The sequence below is a fragment of the Aotus nancymaae genome, unplaced genomic scaffold (assembly GCF_030222135.1).
Source record: "Aotus nancymaae isolate 86718 unplaced genomic scaffold, 86718_ANA_hifiasm-v0.15.2.pri h1tg000007l, whole genome shotgun sequence".
Lineage (NCBI taxonomy): Eukaryota > Metazoa > Chordata > Mammalia > Primates > Aotidae > Aotus > Aotus nancymaae.
Window position 1 is genome coordinate 41,119,949 of NW_026988418.1, and position 21,672 is coordinate 41,141,620.

A 21,672-nucleotide genomic window follows, 5' to 3' on the forward strand; every position below is an offset into this window, starting at 1 on the left:
ATTTGACTCAGACGGTGGGTATTTTGCTTTATGGAGTCATTATTGTTTATGTTTCAGAAAAACATGATTGCTGTGCTTTTTAGGCTTTTTTATGGTGGTATGAAAGAAAAATTTAAGAAGTAACAGCTTGTTATCAAATATCTTGTGTGTCATTTACCATTTGAAAATGGTATTGGCATTTGAGGTTTCGTGGACCATGGAAGGTTATTAACCACTTATAAAATTCTGAGATATTTAAGTTCTGAGAAATGAATTGGGAAGTTATATTGCTTCAGAAGCCCATTTCTGGATTAAAACTCTAATCTGTATGCCAAAGGGGGAGTTCGTAGAGATGGTTCCAAATTCCCTTAATATATTTCCTACTCAGTGCTTTCCTATACATAAAATCAGTCAATTTCAACATATTAACTTGTGAGTTAATGAATAAGGAATACTTGTGAGGCTTCCCTCCATATTGAACTCAGACTGTAACTGTGTTGATTTTAAAAATGAAATCAATCATGTTCCTTTCCAGAGAATCAAATATTCATTTGCAATGAGGACATGTTTATTGAATTCCAATTTGAATGAGGTCCAAGAAAATTCTGAAATAGGAAGACAGACTGAAATAGAGACAGTGGCATTTTAAAGAGGGCTTACTCTGAAATCCTGTGGAGTGTGTCTGTTGTTCTCCTTTTTGGTTTTTGTGATAAACATAGTTAATCACTTTGGTTTGCTCTCTTAAAATTAAGTAGCTATATTCCAGAAAGGTTATTGTAGATGATCTAATTTTCATTTCACTGATTAGAAGGAGATTTCTGTGTCACAACCCTAAATGGCCTAGTATGGCAGAAGTTAATTCACTAGATATTTCTTTTTTCTACCTTGGCTGACCAGTAGGTGGCATTGCCTGCCCGGGCTGCCACCTGAAGTGTCCTGTTCGCTTGGGAACCTGAATAGCCATTCAAGCATTTGTCACATTCTTGTATCCATTCTGATTTGTCCAGTCTGATTTTTGAATTCACTTGTGATCCTGCTAAGATCGCCCCTTGACAACTATGTGTCTTTGATGCCCCAATAGCTTCTTTTTCACATCTCGGGGATTATGGTTACGTAGTCCCAGAGGGTATTCAGAGTGAATGACTAATTCTGCCTAACCAACCAAGGTTCCTCTAGACCTGAGAGGTGAAGAAATGACTGAGTGCTGCAGTGCTGCAGAGGTGATTATGGTTAATATTCTGTGAAAGTTACAGATGACTTCATTCCAAGCATAAAATTAAATAGGTACGTTAATAACTTTAAAACCTTATTCATGACTTTAAAACTTTTAAATGAGGTTTATGCAAAAGCTGATTGTGAATTAAATTGTCCTTTGCTTGAATAAATAAAAGTTGAACTTCTTTGAATTTAGTAATCAATATTAGATGATAAATCACATCACAAAAATCTTTATTTTGTTGAGATAGAATTATGGCCAGACTTGATTCATAAGATGACTGTTTTGACAGCTGCCAGTTGAACTAACTGTTTCCTCTTTCCGATGTTTTTCAGATTCAAGTAATTTACTAACACTTTAGAGCTATAACACTGTGTAGCCCTGTGCTTATTGTATATTAGCTCTATTATCATCTGCTCTTACTTGGGAGACTCATTAGCTATAGTTAAATACATTTGTTAGAAACAAGAGTTTTTAAAGTTAGAACCATAATAGTTTCTACAAATTATAAAAATAGAGAACTTCTTCCTAATGACCATATTTACCAGCTCTTGATCTAGGGACTGTATGAATGACTTCATGCTGCTGTGTGAGGTAGAGTTGCCTGTAAGAGAAGCAACTGAATCACTAATCAATACCCTCAAGTCAGGATGTTTTCTCTGAGCTTTATAACTGGATATGGCATATAAGAAGATTACAGGGAATAGCAGGACATAAAAGCAAAGGGGGAGTTGAAAGGAATCAATGGCTTCTAGAGAGCTTCCCTTCACTACACCTACTGAAAAGCCCTGTTGTAACCATTGATCTTATTTTAAATGTCTAAATTCTTCACATTGCTTTGATCATAAGGATTTCCTAATTTCTGGGGCTTAGTAATTGGTTCCAGGAGTAGCACAGACAATTAGGTGGTGAATATCAGACATTAAATTTTTGTTAGATTTATTAACATAGTGATTTGTGGCTGATTTTTACACCACTGTTTATTTTCTTTGTCCACAGTGTTTTATTAGGTATGGCATGTTCCTCCTAATTGGAACCAAATATCTCAACCAAACATCAGAAATGGATTTTAGTAGCCCATGAGAAATCATGTTCTCCTTACCGACAATCACAGGGGCCTATCTATGTGCCTCATTTTCTATGGATCTGGAGAATTATGACTCATCTCTTTGAAGCCACAAACAGTCTCCACTTTGGACATCAGTCTCGTTGCCCTTGTGAGAGTATGTTTCTTTTGATGGTCTTGGGACCTCTCATTGTTTCTGGGCCTTATATACTGAATTTTATATAAACCATCCTATTAGGATTCAATGACAGAGGACAGAATCTGCCCTGTTTTAAGCGGGAAGGGATTTAGTATACTTTATTAAACAAGCCCCATAATTATTCGTAGGACTCAAGAGAAGACGCTAAGCTGAGAAGACAGGCACTAGGATGAATTCCCAAAACCTTGCTGCCCAGGTGGGCTGCTGAGGGAGCTGCTGCGCTGGTCAGGAAGCTGCTCCTGCTGAAGTGGTACCAACTCGGGGACAACACCGGTTCTGCCCTGTCTGCACTACCGCAGGCAATGCCTCATACCTGATCTTTCTCACGATTAACTCCGTTCTGAAGTCAAGTCTTGAGTGCATTTGATTGACAGAACTTTAATCATATCCAGAATGCATAGCTGCAAGGAAATCTGGGAAAGGTAAGCTTTAGGTTTTTGGTCATGAAAGGAGGACCAAAACATGAGGAGACTGGATTGGATGGTGAGCATTATCAATCCACTTTTTATTTTATTTTATTTTTTGCCATTGCCAGTAGTCTGTATTTAAGTCAGACCAACCCAAACTTACTTTCCAAATTGGTAAAAATCTATCCATCCAGACTTTCTCTTTTTGGCATGATGGCTAGTAACCAAATAGCCAGAACATATTTATATAGGTTGGTAAAACTATCGTTCTTTATTAATGCTGCTATGCTTCTCCTTTTAAATAAAATCTGTACATTAGTGAATAAGAAATAGCTAACATCTCTTGTTGAGGCATATGTGAAAGTTGGTGAAGGTAACCATTGGACACAGGATAAAACAGTACCACCCAAGCAGACCCCACTGCTTTTAAGACAACGTCTTCTGTATTAGAGGATTGTATTCTTGAAGACATGAAGTAAACGTTAACCTTAAGGATTAATTGTTTTGGTGACTATAGGTTTATAGTATAGTTTGAAATCAGGTAGTGTGATGCCTCCAGATTTGTTCTTTTTCCTTAGTCTTGCTTTGGCTATGTGGGCTTTTTTTTTTTTTTTGGTTTATATGAATTTTAGAATTTTTTCTAATTCTGTGAAGAATGATGGTGGTATTGTGATGGGGGTTGCATTGAATTTGTAGATTGCTTTTGACAGTGTGGTCACTTTCACAATATTGATTCTACCAGTCAATGAGCATGGAATGTGTTTCCATTTGTTTGTGTCATCTTTGATTTCTTTCAGCAGTGTTTTGTAGTTTTCCTTGTAGAGGTCTTTTGCCTCCTTGGTTAGGTATCTTCCTAAATATTTTATTTTTTTTGCAACTATTGTAAAGGGGTCGAGTTCTTGATTTGATTTTCCACTTGGTTGCTGTTGGTGTATAGAAGCATGGTGCTGCTATAAAAATAGGCATATAGGCTGGATGTGCTGGCTCACGCCTATGATCCCAGCACTTTGGGAGGCCAAGGCAGGCAGATCACCTGAGGTCAGGAGTTTGAGACCAGCCCGACCAACATAGAGAAACCCTGTCTCTACTAAAAATACAAAAAATTAGCTGGGCATGGTGGTGCATGCCTGTAATCCCAGCTACTTGGGAGGCTTAAATCACTTGAACCCAGGAGGCGGAGGTTGCGGTGAGCCGAGATCACACCATTACACTCCAGCCTGGGCAACAAGAGTGGAACTCCATCTAAAAAAAAATGCACATAGACAATGGAACGGAAGAGAGAACCTAGAAATAAACCCAAATACTTACAGCCAACTGATCTTCGACACAGCAAACAAAAACATAAAGTGAGGAAAGGACACTCTTTTCAACAAATGGTGCTAGGATAATTGGCTAGCCACATGTAGAAGCATGAAACTGGATCCTTACTTTCACCTTATACAAAAATCAACTCAAGATGGATTAAGGAATTAACTCTAAGACCTGAAACTATAAAAATTCTAGAAGATAACCTTGGAAAAACCCTTCTAGACATTGGCCTAGGCAAGGATTTCATGACCAAGAACCCAAAAGCAAATGCAATAAAAACAAATGTAAATAGTTGGGACTTAATTAAACTAACGAGCTTTTGCATGGCAAAAAGAAGAGTCAGTAGAGTAAACAGACAACCCACAGAGTGGGAGAAAATCTTCATAATCTATACATCTGACAAAGGACTAATATCCAGAATCTATAGCAAACTGAAATCATAAGTAAAAAACAAACAATCCCATCAAAAAGTGAGCTGAAGATATGAATAGACAGTTCTCAAAGGAAGTTATGCAAATGGCCAACAAACACATGAAAAAATGCTCAACATCACTAACGATCATGGAAATGCAAATCAAAACCACATGCGATACCACCTTACTCCTGCAAGAATGGCCATAATCAAAAAATAAAAAAACAGTAGATGTTGGCATGGATGCAGTGATCAGGGAACACGTCAACACTGCTGGTGGGAATGTAAACTAGGTATGGAAAACAGTGTGGAAATTCCTTAACAAACTAAAAGTAGAATTACCATTTGATCCAGCAATCCCACTACTGGGTATTTACCCAGAGGAAAATAAGTCATTATATGAAAAGATACTTGCACACGCATATTTATAGCAGAACAATTCTCAATTGCAAAATTGTGGAACTAACCCAAATGCCCATCAATCAATGAGTGGATAAAGAAACTGTGGTATATATATATATATAGATATACACACACTGGAATACTACTCAGCCATAAAAAGGAATTAATTAGTGGCATTTACAGTGACCTGGATGTGACTGGAGACTATTATTCTTAGTGAAGTAACTTAGGAATGGAAAACCAAACATTGTATGTTTTCACTGATATGTGGGAGCTAAGTTATGAGGACACAAAGTCATAAGAATGATACAATGACTTTGGGGACTTGGGAGCATGAATAGGAGTGGGGTGAGGGATAAAAGACTACAAATAAGATACAGTGTATACTGCTCAGGTGATGAGTGCACCAAAATCTCATAAATCACCACTAAAAAACTTAACTCACGTGACCGAATACCACCTGTACCCTAATAGCCTATGGAAAAATAAAAAAATCCACAAAGATCAATTGTTGAGTTGTGTGGCATGTGGCATCTTGTTGGTACACACCTTTGTCTGCATTTCTCTTTGGTGATATGGCACATAGCAGGGCTACTTTTAGTTTGAGACTCAGTGGGCAACCATCCGCTGTGTTTTTGTTTTGTTTCAGCTGTACGATAGTTGTCTTATTGGGTGATTGAAGTGTTCCAGTTTTCTTTTATTTTAAAAAATCCTTTGTTCTGATACAAAGTCTTTTACTTGAAAGAATTTTAAAGGCCGACTTCATTATTACAGAGTATCTTAGTGCAAAGGATATAGAAAAATCATATTAAAGAGCGAATAGGCTTTTACCTGATTTAGATGAGCAAAGGCCTTTTTTTGCTTCCTTTTTGTCCCTACTCAAGCATCTCCCCAATCCCAATAAGTTACATACTTACTTTCCAAATTGGATTTCACAAGCCATGGTAAATGTTAGTGATATTTTATTTACTCTAAGAACTGATCCAATTGAATGCTTTTTCTCCTTCAATTGTTCTAGACACTGACTCTTAATTAGTGAAATTCTATCCCTGATTATTTGATTGTTGAGGTACTAGTTCAGCCATTCTCATAATGGGTATTTTCACTTTTGTTTTAAAAACTGTGGATAATGTAATGTTTGAAATGTCCTATATATTGAGAAATTTATGCTGCTATAAATCTCTTGGCTCTTAGATATAAAAGCAGCAGTGTAAGTGAAAATATCATTGCTATTGCTATATCATTTAACTTACTACAGAACAGGCCCTGCACTTAGAAGTTCATTTTGGCAAGAAAATGTTGTATAACATTTTAAAGCTGAAATGTACAACATTTTCAGTTTTAGGAAAAGTCTGGGATTTCCAAAGCCTATGCCTCTTGCCACATTGTGGTAAAGGTTTAAAGGTTCTTGCATCTTTTTTTTTTTTTTTTTTTTTTTTTTTTTTGAGATGGAGTCTCACTCTGTCACTCAATCTGGAGTGCAGTGGTGCTGTCTTTGCTCGCTGCAACCTCCACCTCCCAGGTTCAAGTGATTTTCCTGCTTCAGCCTCCTGAGTAGCCGGGATTACAGACACATGCTACCATGCCTGGCCAACGTTTGTATTTTTAGCAGAGACAATGTCAGTAATAAATATATTTCAGATATTGCTTTGTTGAGAGGAGAGAAAAATTTAATGTATTAATTAACGAAGTATTCAAATTCTGAAAGCATTGTGAAGAGGAAGAAAAATCACTTGAGATTTTTAACAACCAAAGATAAATGCTGTTAATATTTTGGTGTGCATACTTCTGGTATTATTCCTACCTATTTACTTATATATTTTAACATATTAGAATCACATTCTACATATCATTTTAGATCCTGATTTTTTTCATTTAACTATATAGAAGGCAGTTCTAATATAATAAATATTCTCCTACAGCATGATTTTAATGATTGAATATTACTCCATCTGAGGACTGTATCATGATTTATAGTCTTCATCGTCTGGGCTTATTTGTAGCTGTCCTTCTTGGAAAGGCTTTCCAGATATTTGAAAGGACTTGAGTGTTGTGATCTAAGCTGTTTCTGCTTTAGGGACCACACCAAGCCCAGTAATGCTGTGGTTCTTGCAGACTCGCAGAGGTACCGCCTTGATGCTCTTGGACAAGATCCAGGAGAATTCTCTGGATTACCAGGCTTGTTCTCTTCCCTTTGTCCCAAACATACAGAGTCTTCCTGTTCTGAGTCACCTAAAGCTGGGGGTGAAGTGACACAAGCATTCCTGTGGCCACTACCGCTTTGTGCTGGGTCAGACCTGAAGCCAGCACTGCACTGGGTCTTGTCCAATGTCTGCTGTAACCACTGCCTTGCTACTGTCTATGTTTGCTCAAGACTGGGGGCCCTCCAATCAGCAGGTGGCAAAGCCAGCTAGGTCAGTGCCCTTTTCTGGGTGGCAAGGTCCCCTAAACCCCGGGTGGGTCCAAAAGTGCCATACAGGAGTTAGGGACTAGAGTTACAAACCTTAGAAGTATACCTGGTGTTCTATTGTATTGTGGCTGAGCTGGCACTCAAACCACAAGACACAGTCCTTTCCACTCTTCCCTCCCCTTTTCCAAAGGCAGAGGAGCCTCACTCCATAGCCACTGCTACCCCTGGCCATGAGGAGTACTGTCAGATTATCACAGACATTTCCTAAAGGCCCAAGGTCTCTTAAGTCAGCTTGTCCTGAATCCGGCCTACCCTGGAACTCATTCTTCAGGGCAGTGGACTCCCCTCCAGGGCAGGTCCAGAAATTCTTTCCAAGAGTCAAGTCCTGGAATCAGAGACCCCAAGAACTTTCTTGGTGCTCTACCCTGCTGTGGCCATGCTGGTACCTGAAGTCAGCAAGACTGAGAGGCTCACCCAAGGTTATTGATGTAGTATGTTGCCTCACAATTGCTGTTTTCTCTACACCCCTCCTCCTGCACCTTGGGTGGAGTGGTGGCCCGAGAGATTCAGGATTATTTTTTCTATCTCTTTAGTGCCTCTTTCAGCGAGATGAGGTTAAAACCAGGTACTATGAGTGCTCACCTGATTTTTGGTTCCTATGCAGGTTTTTATTTATTTATTTTTTTTGAGACAGAGTATCGTTCTGTTGCCCAGGCTGGAGTGCAGTGATGTGATCTCAGCTCACCGCAACCTTTGCCCACTGGTTCAAGTGATTCTCCTGCCTCAGTCTCCCAAGTAGCTGGGATTACAGGTGCCCACCACCACACCTGGCTAATTTTTGTATCTTTAGTAGAGACAGGGTTTCACCATGTTGGCCAGGCTTGTCTTGAACTCTTGACCTCAAGTGATCCACCTGCCTCAGCCTCCCAAATTGCTGGGATGACAGGCGTGAGCCACCGCACTCAGCCAGCAGGCGTTGTTTCTGTGTAGACAGTTGTTTACTTGGTGTCCTTGGGGGCAGTGAGGGACACAATCACTGGAGGCTTCTATTCTGCCCTTGTATCTGGCTCTGTATCATAAGTCACTGAAAATTTAGGTTTTTAAAAATAGCTTGTTGGTATTACAAATGACATGAAGGATTTTTATTTTCCCATTAAAGGGATATAAGAGTCCTCAAAGACATATACAATCCCCCAAATCCATCAATTTATCATAAAAAGATGATTTTGAATGATTTATTTTAACCAAAACTTTAAAGTTTAAACAGAACACTTGATTTTTATTGTATTTAAAAATAAATTTATAGACTATGAAGGAAGGGAAATTGAGGATATAAAAGAGGAGGACTGATTCTAAGGTATATCAGATAAACAGAAAAAAAGACTAATTGGAAAGCATGATGTGGTAGGCAGACTTCAGAGATGGTCCTTATCTCCTGGTGTAATATTCTATCCTTGATTGCAAGCTGAACTTAATGACTTGTGTCTAGCCAAAAGAATACGGTGAAGGTGGTGGAATGTTGCTTCTGTGATTAGGTTATAAAATATAGTGCCTTCTGTCTTGCTAGCAGATCCTCCCTGTTGTCTTTTCAGCTTGCATGCTTTGATGAAGCAAGCTGCCAAGTGGAAGAGGTGCACTGTTAAGAAAATGAAGGCAACCTCTGGCCACTAGCTAGCAAGTAACAGGTCCTTTCTCCAACAGCCTGTGAATAACTGACTGCTATGGACAATCACTGAGTGAACTTGGGATGTTGCTCCTTCCTCAGTCAGAACTTCAGATGAGACTGCAGACCCCACATCCACACCTTGACAGAGACTGCTTTGTCCAACAGAGTCCATTGACTCTGTGTCCAATACAGAGGACCCAAAGAAGCTGTGGCCAGAATCATTTCCCAGTGAAACTGAGATGGTAAATGTGTGTTGTTTTAAGCTGCTAAGTTTTGGGAGTAAATTGTTATGCAGCAATATAAAATAATACAGATTTGACTAGAAAAGGGAGACAAAAGCAAGTTCAAAGGCCATAAAAAAGATGCTTATACTGAAGATTGTAGAACATACTGCAACTTTTACTTTTTCAGGATACCTTTTGCTGACTGGATGATAGTAATTATTTTCTTTATACAATTATTTTAAATCTATTTAGTAAAATAATATTCTCATAGAAAACCTGAAAATATGGCAAGGTTCAAAGTAAAAGTAAAAATTATATAATTTCATCACCCAAATATAATTACAATTATTATTTTGGAGTATCTTTGCCTTCTCCCTGCCATTTTTTCCCTACAAAATCAGGATTGTACTCTAATAGCGTTTTGTATCTTGTCTTCTAATCTACCACATATTACAGACATTTTCAATTTCATATTCTTCCACATCTTTTTTTTTCTTTTTTTAAATAATATGGAATGCTTCACGAATTTGTGTGTCATCCTTCCGCAGGGGCCATGCTAATCTTCTCTGTATCGTTCCAATTTTAGTATATGTGCTGCCGAAGTGAGCGCCTTCCACAACATCTTTGACATGGCTATGTGGTTGCCCATTGTCTGATATTTTATAATTTCTTTAATCACACCTCTATTATTAGACACAATACTATATTCAAATACACAAAATTGGACTATCCCAGAAAATCAAGGTTACGTGGATGACAGTTGTGTTTCGTTTCAGGCTTTGCTTTATCTCGGAGACATGATATATTTTCAGAGCTAAAGGAAGACATAATTTTTAAAGCCAGTTCTCTGAGGTAGATGGCACATTACTCTCCAGAAAGTCTCATCAGGGCTCATTCTGTCCTGTGTTAAATGAAAGGACTCGATAATTGAACCAAGTGACTGACTAGTGGTAACAAGTTTGGGAAAATAGTATCTATGATCTCATTATTTAAAAAGTCTTGGACTTCGGGGAAAAAGATGTCACATTGTGAAATCTAGTTGTTGTAAAGCCATAGAGGAATGTCGGAATAAAATTCCTGCCTCTTGTCTGCTTTAGTTGAACTTTAAGACTCAAGCAGTTGACCTGGCCAGTGGGACAGAGATCCCACTAGAACCACCAGGGGACACGTGCTTGTGACCATGATTTTCACCCTTTGACAGAGAAGTAATATACATGTGATATTTTTCAGTTTTTTTTTTTCTGATAACCTTGTCATTTTTCAGTGTTGTCTAAAATCAGTTTCAAAACAGATGCTTAAAAATTTAAAAAACACATATCAGAATTTCCCAAATAACTATTTTCCTAAATATCATACAGTACCTCCTTGGTTTTTGCAAGTAATTTTAAAATTGAAGTTAGATGTAAAATTGCCAGCAACTTAACAAATGCTAAATTCAGACTTTCTTTGCTTATCTCTAAATATATTTCATTAAACATAAAAAGTTAACTAAGTATGGATAGTCATGCATCTGATGTAGTGTTTTGCTCTGGAATCTAGCTGATATGTTAATGCCTGTCTAATTCTAAATTTCTGCGACTTTATAACTTCATCAGGAAGAGTGGTTAGAAACATTACTGGGTGACATTTGAGGCTGGGGATAACAGTTTTCATTCTTCTCTGACCATGTCTCAATCCGAATGAAGTCTCCCTTTTTATATCCACTCTTAGTGAGTTGGCTCTGTGTCCACACAATTGACTTTGATGATTCTTTCAAAAAGAATAGGGGGATTTGAAGAATCTCAAGGCACTTTTTCCAGATGCAAAGTTCTGGACCCTGTGTCCTGGGCCAGTGATTTTGCTCTTGCTCTGAAAGCTTTGAGATGAAGCTTTATTTAATTGATGCTGTACCTGTATTGATTGTGAAATTTTTGGGTTTCTTCCCAGGAAATGTACTGTAGGAAGTGGAGAGATTTTTGTATTGCCATAAATATATCTATGTGGGAATTCTTGTGGCTTTGAAGAGTGTCCAGCATCTGATTGCATCAGAATTTCCATAATGCTATACATAAAGTAAAGCTGACCTTGCATTTCTAATCAGAACTGAAATGAATAGAAATCCTAGTGTGTGTTTTAAAAAATATTATTCAAGCTGAAGACAAAGCCCAAATATTTGAAGGTGGTAGAAAGAAATATCAGAAAAGGAGAATTTGAAATGAATATTATTTTCTCCTAATTAACCTAGAAAGGTTACACAGCTTTTTAGGGAAAAGAAAAGCCAGATGAATAGGGGATGTATGTTGTAGGCATTCTTAAATATCCAATTCTTGATATATTCTATTGCCATAGGGAAGAATTTAAGTTTTTCTTGAACTAAAGAAACTTATCAGAGTTTGAGAACTTGCCAATTGATAATCCGAAGAGAAAATCTTAAGAGTCTCAGCTTCTGTGCTTACTAAGCCTGTGACCAAGCCACATCACACACCTGGACGTCACATGCCTTTCTTTTACCTTCTATTCCCTTCTGCTAAAGTACTTTTCTAAAAGTATTCATTTTTTTCAGCTTCAAATCAATTTAATGAGCACCTATTATGTAGGTTTGCATTACACCTCATATTGGCGTCATAAATGTGTGATCCCTTCCCCTGGGGGAAACCTAACTCAGGGTTAAACTTAATTCTGACCCTTAGCTCTGTATGTAGGCTATGGTGTTCGTTTTAGGAATCACTCTCACAACTCTGAAGTTTGATTTCTTTGTTTCACCAGGTATTTTATTTGCTGCTGCTGTAATTTTGTTAATAATCATCACCCCCTGTTTTAAGTCATCCTTTCTGCCTCCTCAGCACTCATTTCCCTCACCCAGGCATTTTTCCCTTGTCTTTGTCAATATGGTAAATGTGAAAAACAATAAACTTAAGTAAGATATTTTATCAGAAAGATTAACTCTGAAAGAATTAATGCCAAATCTATGTCTTAGTAAGTTGGAGCATTCCCCGAGGACATAGTAATTGAAAGTCTATATTTTAATTAGACTTTAAATGTTGACTCTCAATTACCAAGTTTGAAAATAAGAGATACAGATGTAAATAACATCCCTAATTACTATAAAGGGAATTGTAGGTTCTTAAGAACTTGGAACTATAAAGCACTTCTATTAAATTCCAGACTCGTAAAGTTACTATAAGAAAAAGAGTTGAGAGAAAGGTTCATTTAAAAATGTTATGTATGTAACACTTGCATTTATTATTCATCAGTTTTGTGCCTCAGTTTCTTCGTCTTAATTATTGAGATACTAGGGTTGTTGTGGGATTAAATTAGGTATAGCAAGAAAAGAAAAGCATTAATTCTGATGACAGCTCTGACCATTTACACCCATTCTGGGCCTTCCTTGTGGTCAGCATTCTAGTCACTCAGTAGCACATGGGGTCGGGATGTAGTCAATGGATGCTCTCCTTAAAGACCATGGCCTGCAGTGGACTCAGCTCAGCCTTCCCTCTGATGAGGCTAACAATTTTGTGTTCTTGACATCAACCATAACATGCTAATACTCTGAAGATAATGAGTCTTAAGTCTTTTTTTTTTTTGAGTCAGAGTCTCACTCTGTCACCCAGGCTGGAGTGCAATGGTGTGATCTCAGCTCAATGAAACCTCTTCCTCCCGGGCTCAAGCAATTCTCCTGCCTTACCCTCCCAAGTAGCTGGGATTACAGGCACCTGCCACCATGCCCAGCTAATTTTTTGTATTTTTAGTAGAGATGGGGTTTCGCTTTGTTGGCTAGGCTGATCTCACATTCCTGACCTCAGGTGATCCATCTGCCTCAGCTTCCCACAGTGCTGGGATTACAGGTGTGAGCCACTGTGACTGGCCGTTCCTAACTCTTATAATATGAAAATGTTTTAAAATGTAAACCATTAAAAAATTATTTCATCAACTGAGAAAACAGTAGTGGAATAAAGCTTCCAAGATTTCGGGAACATTTAACAATGAATTTATTTAAGAAACTAAGACTGGGTGCTGTGGCTCATGCCTGTAATCCCAGCCACTGGGTGAGCTGAGAGGGGAGGATTGCTTGAGGCCAGGAGATTAAGACCAGCCTGGGCCACATAGCAAGACCCTATCTCTGCAAAAATTAAAAAAATAATTAGCCAGGTGTGGTGGCCTGCATCTATAGTCCCAGCGACTCAGGAGGCTGAGGCAGGAGGATCTCCACAGAGTGAGATCCTGTCTCTTAATCAACAGCCAGGTGTGGTGGCTCACACCTATAATGCCAGTACTTTGGGAGGCTGAGGTGGGCGGATCCCTTGAGTCCAGGTGTTTGAGACTAGCCTGGGCAATATAGTGAGACCCCATCTCTACAAAAATACAAAAATTAGCCAGGTATGACACATGCCTGTAGTCTCAGCTACTTGAGAAGCTGAGAGGTAGGAGGACTCCTTGACCCTGGGAGGTTGAGGCTACAGTGAGCTGAGATGACATCACTGTACTCCAGCCTTGGTGACAGAGGGAGACCCTGTCTCAAAAACAAAAACAACACCACTATAAGAACTAAGGTATGACTCAAGGTCCCCATTGCCTTCAGGTGACATTTGGCTTGAACTCCATTTCCAGCGCCTGTAACACTGTAACAGGCAAAGTGCTGTTTGTGTTTCTTTGAGTTTCCCACTCTAATTCCTATATTTTGCTTTATTCACACTTTTATTTTATTTTTATTTTTTGCTGTGTGGGAGGATTCCTGTGTCAAATCCAGAAGCTCAGCCTTTTAACCATTTTCCACAAACATTTTCACCATATACAGAATTTTATGATTGTGGAAATTTTCCTGAAGCCCTGAGAGGTTCCATTGCTTCCCACGCAGCCTTAGGCTGTCTTGGCTGTCTTACTGGCTCTACCCCTCTCTCTTCTACTCAGAGCCTTTCAAAGTCCATGCTCCTACCGTAATCCCTGCCATTGATTATGTGCCCCCCCTGGAAAGTAGAGCTCCCTCCCTCCCTCTGACAGCTTTTATCACGGAGTGTGTCTCTGGGAGATTAGCCTGCCTGGATTCCCTAACCTGCTGACATTCTGTTAGTCATCAGTAAAGTATCCATGTGTTCATGTCAAATGGTAGTACATATGGGTTAGGCATATCATTTGTACAATCCATAGACAAGGCTTGATATGTATATGTATTTCCAGGTCTTTTTTTTGGAGATAGAGTCTTGTTCTGTTGCCAGGCTGGAGTGCAGTGGTGCGATCTTGGCTCACTGCAACCTCTGTCTCCCGGGTTCAAGGGATTCTCCTACTTCAGCCTCCCGAATAGCTGGGATTACAGGCATATACCACCATGCCTGGCTAATTTTTGTATTTTTAGTAGAGAGGGAGTTCACCATGCTGGCCAGGCTGGTCTCGAACTCCTGACCTTGTGATCTGCCTGCCTCAGCCTCCCAAAGTGCTGGGATTACAGGCATGAGCCACCGTTTCCGGCTTTTCCAGTCTTCTTGTAATAATTTCAGTGGCCGGTAGGCCCTAGAACTTAACCAATTCAGGATCACTCCCCCCAAAATCTACTTTCAATAAATTTTTATGGATTTATTTATCTTTTCATTCTGATTTGCTCTTGTCTTAGTTAACTAAAATCTAAAGTTTACCCAAATGAGACAAAATTTCTACATATTTTTATTTACCCTAAGTTTGTCTTCATTTAAATATCAAGTGTATTTCTCCTTCATTATTATATTCCAGATCTTAGTAAACAAATTGGATTTACCTCAATATTTTATGAACATTGATCTTTTCTCCTTTTGGCTTTGGCCAGTTTATACTGAGTAATGCTGACTTGTCTATGTTTTAGCTTCCAGCACTCTTAAAGCACCAATGTGGGAACATTACAGAGAGTCAATATTTCTTCTTCATTCAGCTGCCCGAAAGTTAATACTATTTGTTAATGGTGTCGATATTAGACAAGGAGGCAACTGTCCATTTTCTCCTGCTGGATTTTGGAAGAGAATGCTGACATGATGCGAATAGAGATTCTTTTATAAAAGATTATTTTGCACTAAAGAAGACTTAGAGATTACAATCTCTTTTAATCAATAAGCTAAGATATTGGCTTATTGGAAAGTTTTCATTTTTGTTATCCAGCTACACACTATTTGGAACCAGGAGTGTAGCACTATTTTTACTTTCCTTTGCACCATCATTTAATTCTCTTACAAAGTTGCCCTTTTTCCTTCCCCAGGAAAACATCATATATCACCCAACAACGAAGCTGTGGACCAAGGAGAGGGTTGCAATGTTGTGTACAGATTCAGTGTCTCCAGTGGCTTTTGAGTTTTAATTCCAACATCCAGAAAATACTTACTGAACATTCACCATGTACCTACAAATTGCTGTACTTGATACCAGAAGTATAAAACAGGAATGGAAACACTCCTGGTCTTCAGGGGGCTTATGGTTTAGCGTAGAGATCAGACAAGACCAGCAAGTCAGAAAATAGCTATGATGTAAAGCAGAAAGTGGTCACTTCCTGAGAGACAGGAAGAGATGAGGAGGCTCTAAGGAAGGGAAAAGATACACCCCGCTGGAACCAGGGAAGATTTCCTGAGAGGAATCTTAGTGGCACTGTAAACACAGGCTAGTGATAGGTCAGGGAGAGAATTCGAGGCAGAGAGCAAAGCATGGAAGTGGAAAAGTGCAGGATAGGTCTAAAAGCAAGAAATCATGTGAAGAAAAGTAGTGGAATTTCAGCCTGCAAAGACAGGTTGGGTCTGATGAAGAATGATCTTTGGGATCAGGTTGAGAAAGTTCAGTTCCACCTCTGATTCTCTCCTAACTGCCATAGATCTAGTGAGTCTTATTTTTTTTATAGTAACATGTGCCCTTATGGTTAACCTGTTTATGTGCCTACCACTTGCATTAATCTGGGAGTGATTTGAAGTCCTGGTTGATCATTTATTTTTCTATCATAGGCACCTATGAGAACACCTGTCATGCAGAAGGAGTTTGGTAAATGTGGTCTTAATTGAAGCCCCATTCCAAATTTTGTTTTGTTGCATGAATACCATTTATTACCTGGAAAAATATATATCTTTCTCATACACACATGCACACACACACACACACACACACACACACACACAGTTTCATGAAGAGGCAGATTTTACAAGTTAGGAGTTTTTCTCTGATAGTTACTGATTTCTCAATGAATTTGGCAGGACCCATTTTGATACGAGTTGCAGCTTTAACAGACTGCAAAGCTGTTGTCAGCTTGGTGATTACATTTTTCACGTTTCCAATTTTGGGAGGCAATAGTGTGTGAAAGATTTGGATTCTTAATTGCTTTAGAAGAGACAGATTACTGACAGCATTTACCATAGCAGTTTTCAATTGAAGAAAAAAAATTTTTTTTTGATAGTTCCCATTTTCTGTGGAATAAAGTCTAAATCTTTTCATGGCATTCAAGACCTGCAGCAATTTTCCCAAAAGAACCCTTCAAGCTCATCTTCCGTCACTCTGTCCCTCATGTCTAGAGAACCCCTCACTCTCCTCAGGCTATGTCATGAATTTCAATCCCCCTCTCTTTGCCTGTGCTTTTCCTTCTGCTTGTATATAGATTAGGGTAACCTAGCAATAAACTCCCAAATCTCTGCAATTTAATATGAGTAAAGCTTATTTATTTTTTTCTCAGATAGTAGTCAAATGCAGTCACTTCTAGAGGGTGACCTTTCTCCACCCTCAGGGACACAGGATTTCAGGGACCCAGGTTTTTCCATGTTTGGATCAACCATCTTCACACTGCGACTCCCAAGATTGTCCTAGGCATCTCCAGTGTAGCCATTGGAAGAGAAAGGGCACAGAAGGTCTTGAGTCAGAGGCTAAATGTACCAGGCCTGGTGCCCACATGTCATTGGTCAGAGCAGAGACACATGGCATGGCAGCTGTAAAGAAGCCTGGAAAGCATAGTGTAGCAGTGTGCCCAGGAGAAAAGGAAGTGGTTTTTGGAGACTAGCTAACTAGTGTCCTCCACAGTCTTTCCTTCTGGTCACAAATGATCTGTTCTTCCTCTCTTACACAGAACACACTTGCACTTTTCGCAGGGAGGCAAACCCAAGACATGGAGAGGCAACCCCAAAACTCATGAAGTCAGCACAGCAGCAGCTGCAGCACAAAGTCCAGGGTCTGCATGTGATGCTCAGTCTTATCCATGGTGTCTGGATGGGGCTTCTGGTGGTAACCTGTGAGTAAAAAGACAGGCTGTTCATCCCTTCCTCTCTCAATATATAATGGTGGAGCAGGGGGCAGGAGGACTATTGTAAAAATTATCTTTTATTTTTACTTTTAAGACAGGGTATTGTTCTGTAGCCCAGGCTGCAGTGTAGTGGCACAATCATGGCTCATTGCAGCAGTCTTGACCTCCCGGCCTCAAGCCATCCTTCCACTTCAGCCTCCCTAGTTGCTGGGACTACAGGCATGCACCACCATGCTGTCTAAATTTTTTTTCTAATTTTTGTAGAGATGGGGTCTTACTATGTTGCCAGGCTGGTCTTGAACTCCTGGGTTCAAGCGATCCTCCCACCTCAGTCTCCCAAAATGCTGGGACTACAGACGTGAGCCACCATGCTGGGCCAAAACTATCCTTTAGAAAAGAGAAGAATGGAAGACACTCAGTAATTACTGGCTGCTGGAACATATGGAATCCTATCGAGCAGGCATTATGAAGGCAGCCTATCCTGTGAGTGGGGAAGTTCCTTGATTAGATTCTGATTCTGCTTTCTGGGATGGACTCCCTAGCCCATGGCCCTTGGTCCATCCGCTGGGAGGATCTTCATGTCCTGTCCTCCATGGCCACATCTGAAGAGGCCCTTTGGGAGTGTATTCTTGAGGGCCTTCCTGTTTATGTAAGTGTGGGGTTCTGAGGATTGCTTTAATGCTCAAATAGTCAAAGACTTTTTTGGGTTGGGATCATGTTTGTTTGGTGTACAATTTACTCAGAAACTTAGGAAGTTTCTAACCTGTTGGCTTCCAGTCAGTTCCCCATGCTGGTAAATATATCCGAAGTTTGGCTAGATGTCCTTCTCAAGTCTCACTTATTTATTTGCTTCCTTGCCCCCATGCCCTTTTTTCTCAATTTAATAGTAGCTACCTTGAAGGTTTGAGTGGAAAGGCCACATCTTTAATGTAATCTTTGTAACAATGCTGAAGTTTTAAACAAATTTAAATTATTCTTATTTATTGCTAATCATATTACAGAGAACAATACAATATTAAAATATGTCATCTGCACATTACTATTCACTTAAAAATCTGTTATAGGTAAAATATAGAGAACTTTCATTAAACATAAATTTTAGGAAAATTTTAAGAGTTTTTGAGAATGGAAATTATAAAAGCTTATGCTAAAGAAAATTCTATTTTTTGATAAGATGTATCTTAAAATATTATGAAAAATATTTTTATCCTGAAAACAGTGTCATGGAAGAATATCAGATTCCTCTTAAACCACTGGTTCTGGTCATCCAATTGCTGTTTTGGTAACATTAAGAAGAAAATGCATATATAATTTTATTTTATTTTATTTTTGAATTATAATATTAATATATTATGATGATTATATAGAGAAGTATCATTTCACAGTGGTTAAAAATTACTTCAGCACATGACTTAATGGATTGAAAGCACGGATTATGCATGTCAATTACTTACACTGTCTCAACATATATGGTTACACTGTACCTGAGGCCTATAAGTATTACCAAGTATAGTATATAACCACAAATAAGAGGCAGATCAAAACTATAAATGGTATTAAAAACAAGTTGATCTTCATTGGAATTATAAAATATATTCAGGATAAATACTCCATCTCAATAATTTACTCAATGGTACTATCCCACATACTACATTTATTTTGAATAAGTACTGGTAATAGAATTAGCTATTTTCTTTTTTTTAATTTTTTAATTTTTTATTTTATTTTATTTTTTAAATTGCATTTTAGGTTTTGGGGTACATGTGAAAAACATGCAAGATTGTTGCATAGGTGCATACATGGCAGTGTGATTTGCTGCCTTCCTCCTCTTCACCTATATGTGGCATTTCTCCCCATGCTATCTCTCCTCAACTCCCCACCCCCGCTGTCCCCCTACTCACCCCCAACAGACCCCAGTGTATAGTGCTCCCCTCCCTGTGTCCATGTGTTCCCATTGTTCAACACCCATCTATGAGTGAGAACATGCGATGTTTGATTTTGTGTTCTTGTGTCAGTTTGCTGAGAATGATGGTTTCCAGGTTCATCCATGTCCCTACAAAGGACGCGAACTCATCGTTTTTGATGGCTGCATAATATTCCATGGTGTATATTTGCCACATTTTCCCTGTCCAGTCTATCATCGATGGGCATTTGGGTTGGTTCCAGGTCTTTGCTATTGTAAACTGTGCTGCAATGAACATTCGTGTGCATGTGTCCTTATTGTAGAACGATTTATAATCCTTTGGATATATACCCAGTAATGGGATTGCTGGGTCAAATGGAATTTCTATTTCTAGATCCTTGAGGAATCGCCACACGGTCTTCCACAATGGTTGAACTAATTTACACTCTCATCAACAGTGTAAAAGTGTTCCTATTTCTCCACATCCTCTCCAGCATCTGTTGTCTCCAGATTTTTTAATGATTGCCATTCTAACTGGCGTGAGATGGTATCTCGATGTAGTTTTTATTTGCATTTCTCTAATGACCAGTGATGATGAGCATTTTTTCATATGCTTGTTGGCCTCATGTATGTCTTCTTTTGTAAAGCATCTGTTCATATCCTTCGCCCATTTTTGAATGGGCTTGCTTGTTTTTTTCTTGTAAATCTGTTTTAGTTTGTTGTAGTTTCTGGATATCAGCCCTTTGTCAGATGGGTAGGCTGCAAAAATTTTTTCCCATTCTGTTGGTTGCCGATTCACTCTACTGACTGTTTCTTTTGCCGTGCAGAAGCTGTGGTGTTTGATTAGGTCCCATTTGTCTATTTTAGCTTTTTTTTGCCAATGCTTTTGGTGTTTTGGTCATAAAGTCCTTGCCTACGCCTATGTCCTGAATGGTTTTGCCTAGGTTTCCTTCTAGTGTTTTTATGGTGTTAGGTCTTATGTTTAAGTCCGTCTGGAGTCAATTTTAGTGTAAGGTGTCAGGAGGGGGTCCAGTTTCTGCTTTCTGCATATGGCTAGCCAGTTTTCCCAACACCATTTATTAAACAGGGAATCCTCTCCCCATTGCTTGTTTTTATCAGGTTTGTCAAAGATCGGATGGTTGTAGATATGTTGTGTTGCCTCCGACACCTCTGTTCTGTTCCATTGGTCTATATCTCTGTTTCGGTACCAGTACCATGCTGTTTTGATTACTGTAGCCTTGTAGTATAGTTTGATGTTCGGTAGTGTGATGCCTCCCGCTTTGTCTTTTTGCTTAGAATTGACTTGGCTATGCGGGCTCTCTTTTGGTTCCATATGAAGTTTAAGTTGGTTTTTTCCAGTTCTGTGAAGAAGGCCATTGGTAGCTTGATGGGGATGGCGTTGAATCTGTAAATTACTTTGGGCAGTATGGCCATTTTCACGATATTGATTCTTCCTAACCATGAACATGGAATGTTTCTCCATCTGTTTGTGTCCTCTCTTATTTTGTTGAGCAGTGGTTTGTAGTTCTCCTTGAAGAGGTCCTTTACGTTCCTTGTTAGTTGTATTCCTAGGTATTTTATTCTCTTTGTAACAATTGTGAATGGCAGTTCATTCTTGATTTGGCTCTCTTTAAGTCTGTTATTGGTGTATAGGAATGCTTGTGATTTTTGCACGTTGATTTTGTATTCTGAGACTTTGCTGAAGTTGCTTATCAGTTTCAGGAGCTTTTTGGCTGAGATGATGGGGTCTTCTAGATATACAATCATGTCGTCTGCAAATAGAGACAATTTGACTTCCTCCTTTCCTAATTGAATACCCTTTATTTCTTTTTCTTGCCTGATTGCTCTGGCTAGAACTTCCAGTACTATATTGAATAGGAGTGGTGAGAGAGGGCATCCTTGTCTAGTGCCAGATTTCAAAGGGAATGCTTCCAGTTTTTGCCCATTCAATATGATATTGGCTGTGGGTTTGTCGTAAATAACTTTTATTATTTTGAGATACGTTCTGTCAATACCTAGTTTATTGAGGGTTTTTAGCATAAAGGGCTGTTGAATTTTGTCGAAGACCTTCTCTGCATCAATTGAGATAATCATGTGGTTTTTGTCTTTGGTTCTGTTTATGTGGTGAATTACATTTATAGACTTGCGTATATTGAACCAGCCTTGCATCCCCGGGATGAATCCTACTTGATCATGGTGGATAAGCGTTTTGATGTGCTGTTGTAATCGGCTTGCCAGTATTTTATTGAAGATTTTTGCATCTATGTTCATCAT

At 38.9% G+C, this 21,672-nt stretch overlaps 1 long non-coding RNA gene and 1 other non-coding gene across 4 annotated transcripts in view; one reads left to right on the forward strand and one right to left on the reverse strand.

The window, feature by feature from the left end:
- Positions 1–915: 915 nt before the first annotated feature.
- The window catches only part of LOC105710443 (uncharacterized), a 140,490-nt gene continuing 119,733 nt past the window's right edge, over positions 916–21,672 (forward strand). For 2 of the 3 annotated variants that reach the window (XR_010341216.1, XR_001105787.3), the window contains exons 1-2: positions 916–1,263; positions 2,195–2,882. This is a non-coding gene — a long non-coding RNA (uncharacterized LOC105710443). The remainder of the gene's footprint in view (positions 1,264–2,194; positions 2,883–21,672) is intronic. The other variant, XR_001105788.3, reaches the window with a different exon arrangement.
- LOC135273445 (U6 spliceosomal RNA) lies at positions 9,793–9,899 on the reverse strand. Its single transcript, XR_010341249.1, has one exon. It is a non-coding gene; the product is annotated as a U6 spliceosomal RNA (small nuclear RNA).